Source organism: Rhinopithecus bieti, unplaced genomic scaffold (genome assembly GCF_001698545.2).
Source record: "Rhinopithecus bieti isolate Rb0 unplaced genomic scaffold, ASM169854v2 scaffold_5130, whole genome shotgun sequence".
In the NCBI taxonomy this organism is placed as follows: domain Eukaryota; kingdom Metazoa; phylum Chordata; class Mammalia; order Primates; family Cercopithecidae; genus Rhinopithecus; species Rhinopithecus bieti.
Genome location: NW_016804792.1, coordinates 1,320,716 through 1,330,293, shown reverse-complemented (window position 1 = coordinate 1,330,293; position 9,578 = coordinate 1,320,716). Strand labels below are relative to the sequence as shown.

The window sequence follows — 9,578 nt, the reverse complement described above, 5'->3', positions numbered from 1 at the left end:
TTAGATAAAATTCAGTGACAGATTTCTGAATGCCTTGCCTTACTTATTTTGCATTCTCTCTAGGGCCTGAATTTTTATTTTATATTTTATATTATATATTTCCAGTTTTCAATAAATATGTATGAGATACACAAGGTAGTAGGAAAAGTAAAATAAATAAAATGGTACTTGAAGAAGTCCAGATGTTGGAATTACTATACAAAACTTTAAGTCAGCTACTATGAATAGTTTTAAAAAAGGAAGGAAAACATATTTAGAGAACTAAATGAAAGCATGAAAATAATACTTCACCAAGTAGAGAATTTCAATGAATAGATAGAAATTGTCAAAAAGAAAAATAGAAATCTAAAATCAAAAAATACAATAATTGAAATAAAAATTTGCTACAGTTGCCCAACAGCATATACGAACCGACAGAAGAAAGAATCAGTGATCCTGAAGATAGTTCAACTGAGATTATCTAGTATCAGGAAGAAAAAGGAAAAAGAAATGAATAAAAATGAATCTATGGGACACTATCTAGTGTACTAAAATATATGTAATAATCACAGAAGAGGAGAGAAGAAAGGTTGAAAGTATATTTGAGAAAATAATAGCTGAAAACTTCCCAAACTTGATAAAAAACGTGAACTTGTACATTCAAAAATTTTAAAAAGCTCCAAGTAAAATTAACACAAATTAATCCACACCTGGATACATTATAAACTATCAAGACAGAGAATATCTTGAAAGCAACAGAAGAATCATAGAGTCCACAGTAAGATTTAACAGTTGACTTCTGATAAAAACCCATGAATATCAAAAGGCTACCGTTTACATATTCGAAAGGATGATAGAAAGACTATTCATCAAGACTTCTATATTAAATGAAACTTTTCTCCAAATATAAAGAATAAATAAAATCATTTCCAGAGTAGGAAAAACTGAGAGATTGCTACTAGCAGACCTGCCCTACAAGAACTACTAAAGAGAGAGTCCTTCAGGCTGAAATGAAAGAACATTAGAGAGTAACTGATAAATGTACTACATAAGTAAATAAAAAATATAGTATAAATGTATTTTGTTTGTAAATCCTTTATTCTTTTATTTAAATGCCTACTTCATAAAGCAAGAATTATAAAACTGTGTTTACGGGCTTACACTGCATAAAGATACAAGTTAACTGACAAAATTGCACAAAGGAGAGAGAAGAAATGGAGCTATATCAAAACAAAATTTTAGTACTATTGAACTTAAGTTGGTAATAATTTGAACTAGATTGTTCTAAATTTGGATGTTGATCATAATATATGGGGCAACAACTAAGAAAATTTTTAAAAAATGGTAAAACAAGCAGCAAGGATATTAAAACAATATACTATGCAATATGTATAAAATAAGGCAATAATGGATGAATAGAGGAATCAAATATGGTATAAGATACATAGAAAACAAATAGCAAAGTGGGAGATATAAACTTACCCTATTTGTAATTATTTAATAGAAATGGGTTAACCACTCCAGTAAAAAGGCAGAGATTGGCAAAATGGACAAAAAACATAATCCAGCTCTATGCTGTCTACAAGAGACACACTTTAGATTCAAAGATGCAAATTCATTGAAAGTTAAAGGATGGAAACAAACTAGGCAAACAGTAACCAAAGGAGAACTGGAGTGGCTTTCTTGAAGATGAAATAGACTTCAAGACAAGAATTGTTACTAAAGACAAAGATAGACATTTTATAGTAATAAAAGGGTCAATCCATCTGAAAGACTTTAAAATTAAAACATGTATGTACCCATCCTGACAAGAGAGAAATAAAACTCTCTTTGAAGATGACATGATCTTGTTCACAGAAAATCTCAAGGAATTTATTAAAAATTCATTAGTGCTAATAGTTGAGTTTAGCAAGGTTGCGGAATACAGGATCAATATATCAGTATGTAATATAATCAATAAATTCTATTTTTATATGCTAGCAATGAACAAGTTGAAAATGAAATTAAGACAACAATTCTATTTTAACACGTATCAAAAAGAATAAAATATTTATGAATAAATTTAACAAGAAAGAGCAAAAATGCTTTCACTAACAAACTGCCCCCAACATTTTTTGAAAGAAATTTTAAAAGGCCCTTCAAATAATTGACAAATTATCCTATGTTCATGATTTGGAAGACAAGACTTGATATAGTTCAGATGGCAATCCTCCCCTAAATGGTCCACAGATTCAAGACATTCCCTTTCAAAATCTTAGTTGCTTCCCCCTCTGCATTAAATAACTAGTTGGTCCTAAAATTTAAATAGAAATGCAAGGGATCAAGAATGGACAAAACAAAAAACCTTGAAAAAGAACAAAATTAGGGGACTAACATTTCTCAACTTGAAAATTTAGGTACAAGGCCGGGCGCGGTGGCTCAAGCCTGTAATCCCAGCACTTTGGGAGGCCGAGACGGGCGGATCACGAGGTCAGGATATCGAGTCCATCCTGGCTAACACGGTGAAACCCCGTCTCTACTAAAAAATACAAAAAACTAGCCGGGCGAGGTGGCGGGCGCCTGTAGTCCCAGCTACGTGGGAGGCTGAGGCAGGAGAATGGCGTGAACCCAGGAGGTGGAGCTTGCAGTGAGCTGAGATCCGGCCACTGCACTCCAGCCTGGGCGACAGAGCGAGACTCCGTCTCAAAAAAAAAAAAAAAAAAAAAAAGAAAATTTAGGTACAGTAATTAAGATAGTGTGGTTCTGGCATAAGGATAGATATTTAGATCAATGGAACAAAATGGAAAGTTCAGAAATAACCCTTACATGTTCAGTGAATTAATTTTTGACTGGGGTGGCAAGTCAATGGAGGAAAGAATAATCCCCCAAAATGATGCCAGAACAATTGGAAATCCACTTGCAAGAGTAAATTTAGACACTCTCTCCTGCATCATATCCAAAAATTACCTCAAAATGGATCATAGACCTAAAGGTAAGTGCTAAAACTGTAAAACTGAATTAGGCAGTGGTTTCCTAGATGGTACCAAAAGCAAAAGCAACAATAGAAAAAAATAAGTACATTTTATTTTATTTTTATTTTTATTTGTTTATTTATTTTTTTGACACAGGGTCTCACTCTGTCACCCAGACTGGACTGCAGTGGCACGATTATAGCTCACTGCAGCCTCAACCTCCCAGGCTCAAGGAATCCGCCCATCTCAGCCTCTTCATTAGCTGGGACCACAGGTGTGTGCCACCAGTCCTGGCTAATTATTTTATTTTATTCTGTAGAGGTGGAATCTCACTTTGTTGCTCAGGCTAGTTTCAAACTCCTGGCCTGAAGTGATCGGCCCACCTCAGCCTCCCAAAATGCTAGTATTACAGGAACAAGCCACTGTGCCTGGCCTAATTTGACTTTATTAAGGATAACAAAAAAACTGCTGTGCTTTAGAACACCACCAAAAAGGTAAAAACAGATTGGCATGTGGTTCATGCCTGTAATCCCTACACTTAGGTAGGCTGAGGTGGGCTGATTGCTTGAGCCCAGGAGTTGGAGACCATGGGCAACATGGCAAAATGCCCTCTCTGCAAAAAAAAAAAAAAAAAAAAAAAAATTAGCTGGGCACGGTGGTGTGCGCCTGTTGTCCCAGCTACCTGGGAGGCTGAGGTTGGAGGATCACCTGAGGCTGCAGTGAGCTGTGATCACACCATGCATTTCAGCCTGGGTGACAGAGTGAGACCCTAGTTCGAAAAAAAAGAAAGGAAAACACAATCCAGTGAATGTGACAGAATATTTTCAAATCGTATATCTAAGAAGAGACTTGTATCAAGCACTTTGTATAAAGTGCTCTTACAACTGAATAATAGGCCAGGTGCGGTGGCTCACGCCTGTAATTCCAGCACCTTGGGAGGCCAAGGCGGGAGGATCACCTGAGGTTGGGAGTTAGAGACCAGCCTGACCATCATGGAAAAAACCTCGCCTCTACTAAAAATACAAAATTAGCCAGGTGTGGTGGTGCGTGGCTGTAATCCCAGCTACTCGGGAGGATGAGGCAGGAGAATAGCTTGAACCCAGGAGGCGGAGGTTGTGGTGACCTGAGATTGTGCCATTGCACTCCAGCCTGGGCAACAAAAGCTAAACTCCATCTCAAAAACAAACAAAAAACAAAACAAAAAAAACCCCTGAATAATAAAAAGACAAATATGTAATTAAAAAAGGGGAAAGAATTTGAATAAGCATTTTTTTCTGAAGAAGATATACAAATGGGCATAAGTACATGAAAAGATAGTCAATATCATTAGTCTCTAGGAAAATGCAAATCAAAACCACAATGAGATTCCTGACACACCCATTAGAATGGCTGAAATTTAAAAAGACAGACAATAACAAGTGTTGGTGAGTATGTAGAGGAATTGGAACCCTCATATATTATTGGTGGAATGGTGAAATGCTACAACCTCTATAGAAAACAGTTTGGCAGTTTCTCAAAATGTTAAAGATAGAATTACCATATGATAGAGTAATTCCATGATTAGTATAAACCCAGAAGAGCTGAGAACATATGTCCACAGAAAAGCTTCTTCAAGAATGGTCTTAGCTGCATTACTCATAATAGTCAAAAAGTGGAAGTTGCCCAAATGTTCATCAACTGATGATTTGAAAAACAAAATACAATATACCAATACAATGGACATTATTTGGTCATAAAAATGAATGAAGTACAGAATTAATGCATGCTATGACACAGATAAACCTTGAAAACATTATGCTGGATGAAAGAAGCCAGGCACCAAAACCCCTGCATTGTATGATTCCATTTCTATGAAATGTCTAATGCAAGCAAGTTCATGGAGACAGAAGGTAAATTAGCGGTTGTCAGGAGCAGGGAGAGGGAAGAATAGGGAGTGATTGCTAATGGACATGGGATTTATTTTCGAGGTGTTGAAAATGTTCTGAAATTAGATACTGGTGATGTTTGTATAACTGTGGATTTACTAAAAACTGCTGAATTGTACACTTTAAGGGGATACATTTTATGGTATGCAAATTATATCTCAATGCTGTTATAAAATCTAGTAATATGCTTTGTAGGAAAATGTCTATAAAATAAACATCTTGGTAGATAAGTTTTTATAAGGTAAAAAAACAGAGGCAGGGGTTCATAATACCTACTAATATCTCATTTTCTCGTATCTGTTTTAGATGAGTGTAAGGCCATTTACCTGGACTTTTTCCCCAGCTTCAGGTAGGTCTACTCATTTGACTGAATTCTGGCCTATATGGTAAGAAAAAAATGTCTTCTGAAATTGCTCTGTTGTACTCTTAAAAGAAAATTGCTGGCTCTCTATGTCCTCCTTTCCATTTTAGGCAGGTTGAAGTGTGCACATGAGGGGTTGAGCCATTGTTTTGTTATTATTTTTGTTTTTTTGAGACAGGGTCTCAAAAAACTCTGACTCCCCAGGCTGGCATGCAGTGGCAGCCAGCCACTGCAGAAAACTTCAAAATCACATGGGTTGTTCTATAATCAGGATTAGCCTTCTACTTTAATTCTCTGTGTGCTGTTTGTCTTTCTTTCTAAAACAAATTATTCTTTTACAAAATTAAATAATTTTAAATTATTTTTAATGCCAAAAATATTGCACATGCAATGGTGTGCATTCCCCTCCGAGGCTCAAGCAATCCTCCCACCTCAACCTCCCAAAATGATAGGATTACAGGAATGAGCCAGTGTGCCTGGCTGCCATCTTTGAACTGGTCGTTAAGGGCAACAACGTCAGGAGCTGGGATGCTGGGCCACTTGATGAGTGAGCCTACAGAATCGCTCTAATGCCAGAGAGAAATACATTCTCTACCAGATATTGGCCATTGTTATTTTTGCCACTTTAAAAGCAGTCAAACCAATCTTCTCACTTATAGAATAACATCTTTGGTGTCATGATATATATTTTTAAAGATTTATTGTTCCTTCCCTTGAATCTATGTTCAGATGGTTCCAAATGAAAAACTCTGAGGGTATCAGGACACATATGACCATCCTGATCCTCTGGAAGTTTCAAGTAGGAGTTGTCTGCGTAAATAGCTAATAGAAAACATAATTTGAAACACAAGAGCAGAGTTTCAAACGGACTTTTGTGGAAGTGTGGTTCAAGTTGAGGGGAGCAAAGGAGTGCTGGAGGAAGACGTAGAGGAGGAAGGTGACCTGAGCCACCCCCTGGATGGTTAGGTGGAGAACTTCAGTAGGCGGAAGGGTGTGGCCAGGGGGGAACAGAAGAGAGGTGTGTGTAGTAGACATTAGCCAAGGTCAGAATATAACAGAGTGACTGAAGGGGAAACTGGTTGGAGATTATGCTGAACTTTTCAAGTTGACTGGTGCTGTGGATGTTTGGATTGGAGCTCAGGACAGATGTCCAAATGAGAAATTTAAGTTTGGGAATCATCTGCAAAAAATCACATGGACCACGGGGCGCGGTGGCTCCGCCTGTAATCCCAGCGCTTTAGGAGGCCGAGGCGGGCGGATCACGAGGTCAGGAGATCGAGACCATCCTGGCTAACACGGTGAAACCCCGTCTCTACTAAAAACACAAAAAATCAGCCAGGCGTGGTGGCAGGTGCCTGTAGTCCCACCTACTTGGGAGGCTGAGGCAGGAGAATGGCATGAACCTGGGAGGCGGAGCTTGCTGTGAGCTCCAGCTCAAAAAAAAAAAAAAAAAAAAAATTCACATGGATTGTTCTGTCATCAGGATTAACCTTTTCCTTTAATTCCCTGTGTGCTGTTTGTCTTTCTTTCTAAAACAAATTATTCATTTAAAAATTAATTACGGTGACTCATGCCTGTAATCCCAGCACTTTGGGAGGCTGAGGCAGGCAGATCACGAGGTCGAAAGACTGAGACCATCCTGGCCAACGTGATGAAACCCAGTCTATACTAAAAATTAATAATAATAATTTTAAATTATTTTAACGTTAATAATTTTATAAATACGAAAACAGTGGTAAAAATTTCACTTATATGTGTTAGTTACAAAACAACTCTACTTTATCAGGATACAAAAACACTGTAAGGAAATACACATTGGATGGCCGGGTGTGGTGGCTCACACCTATAATCCTAGCACTTTGGGAGGCTGAGGCAGGAGAATTGCTTGAGCCCAGGAGTTCAAGACCAGCCTAGGTAACATAACAAGACTCTATTTCTACAAAAATCCAAAAATCAGTTGGGCATGGTGGCATGTGCCTGTGGTGCCAGTTGCTCCAGAGGCTGAGATGGGAGGATTGCTTGAGCTCAATGGGGTGGGGTGGGGTGGGGGATCAAGGGAGCAGTGAGCCATGCTCATACCAGTGCACTCAGCCTGGGTGACAGAACTGGACCCTTTCTCAAAAAATAATACTTATAAATTGGAAAAGGAAATTATGCTGCCTTTACACACCTGCAAATGGTTTTCTAAGGGGTTAGTTGAAAATTATACTTTGCTTTTCTCCAGGAGTATTTACTTATAATTATCCCGGCGCCAATTTGGCACCATAATGTGAATACAATACAATACAATATGTTAATACATACAATTTTAAAGGTAAATTAGTTATTATCAAATTGTTTTTATTTTTAAATAATTTTAGAGTTACAGAAAAATTCAAAATAGTACAGAGAAGTCCTATACACTTTTCACCCAGCTTGCCCTTAAGTTAACTTCTTACTCACAGCCATGATTCCAAGAAATTAACCACAATTAAGCATAATACTATTAACTAAACTCCAGACTTTATCAGATTTTACCAGTTTTTCTTCTAATTGTTTTGTGTATGTGTGTGTTCCAGAATCCAGTCACCGATCTAAAATCGCTGGTAGTCTTTAAGTTTTAAAATCCTCCTTACTCATTTAAAAACGTGGTAGTACAGAACATCGCTCTAGTCCATCTGAAGCAAAGAAGACTGGAAGGGGAACTATGAAGTGCCTGTTCGAGACCAGGATTGGTTATTAATAAAACCCTACACCTGTCAAGTGGATGGTTGTGGGAATCAAACATGAAAGCACTCTGAAAATTATCAAGTACTGCACTCCAGTAAGATCATTTATTCATTCATCAATTTTTCAGAAACGATTTCCTCAGCACCAGTCATATCTTAGGCACTAGGTTAGGCATAGGAACCACACAAAAAAGATGCCAGTTCTTGGTTGCTGGTAATTCTAGCCATGCAAAACTGATCATTAAGTATTTATTGAATGTCTACCACTGGCCCTATGATACCAATTATTACCTTTCCATTAGAGTGCAATGACTGTTCCATTACAGGCTTGAAAGAGTTAATGTGCTGCAAATGCCTCTGTGCCTGGGGAATTCTGCACCACCTCTGCCCAGGCTGCAGATGCATTAGGCTCCAAGTATGTATTTTCTTTTCACTTCTGTTTATGTCTCTGTTTTCTGTGAAGTCTGCTAAACTGCAGCAGTATCTTCCAAGTTCTCTGACAATGTTATAAATTTCATTAAGAAGATGTAGCCTTCTGGGGCAATTAACTCCAAAAGTGGTACAAAGCCATAGCAAGGAGATACTGGCCTGTAGTACTTAGCACTTAGCTCTGAAATTGAGATAAGCCCTATCAACCCGGGGTTGTGTTTAATGTTCACTGCAGCTTCCATACCACAGCTACAACCTAGCGGTCACCGTGTTAACACTCCCCAATATCTATTACAATTAGTTTTTGATTAAGAGGCCTAACATGGCTTTTGAAGCTTTTTATGTTGTGTCAAATGGCTAGTGATGGAGTGAGATGCACAGACACCTCCCAGTAACAAAGCATATTGTAAAAGGTTTCGAGTGAACTATTTTATCATCCTAATGGAAACCAGATGACTCGAACTCCCCCCTTAATTTCAACTATTTACTGAAGAGTCCTTGTTTTGAATTACTGAAAGATTTATTCTTAAATGACTAGCTCATGCATTAAGAATCGCTAATAACAGAGCCATTTGGAATTTGGGAAAGCTTTTAAAGATGACCAAAGCAATGTTCACAGAGGTTTTATTTTATTTTATTTTATTTTATTTTATTTTATTTTACTTTATTTTCGTTTGATTTTAAAGAGCAAATGTCTTTGCCCTTTCCTAGTGTTTAATTATTACTTTAGTTATTGTTTATGAGGCCTTTCTCAGTTGAGTTATACTGTCTTTGCCAGGGTTTCAGTCAGTAGTCTTGGCCTGTTGTTTAAGAAAGAGGTCACTGGTATTTTGTGAGGAGAGAGAAACTTTGTTTAGTTATGTAAGATGTAATTCTTTGTGAACTGAAAATATATGCTATTTTTGTAAAGGCCATTTGATGAAACACAGTACAATTATTTAAAAATCCCTCTGTAGATTAAAAAGCTGAAAATCTGAATTATTTGATATTTTATTACACTTAACATGAACTGTCACATGTAAATGTGATGGAAATGGTATAGAAATATGACTTAACTTGTGAGTGTGAATCATAAGAGCTTTTTACGGCCGGGCGCACTGGCTCACGCCTGTAATCCCAGCACTTTGGGAGGCCGAGGCGGGCCAATCACAAGGTCAGGAGATTGAGACCATCCTGGCTAACATGGTGAAACCCTGTCTCTACTAAAAACACAAATAATTAGCCA

The 9,578-nt window shown here is 37.5% G+C and overlaps 1 long non-coding RNA gene across 1 annotated transcript in view; it reads left to right on the top strand.

Annotated features, from left to right (window-relative positions):
- LOC108528574 (uncharacterized) overlaps positions 1–8,943 on the top strand; it is an 11,267-nt gene extending 2,324 nt beyond the window's left edge. Inside the window, exons 2-3 of the long non-coding RNA XR_001885205.1 lie at positions 5,162–5,204; positions 7,775–8,943. This is a non-coding gene — a long non-coding RNA (uncharacterized LOC108528574). The remainder of the gene's footprint in view (positions 1–5,161; positions 5,205–7,774) is intronic.
- Positions 8,944–9,578: the final 635 nt, after the last annotated feature.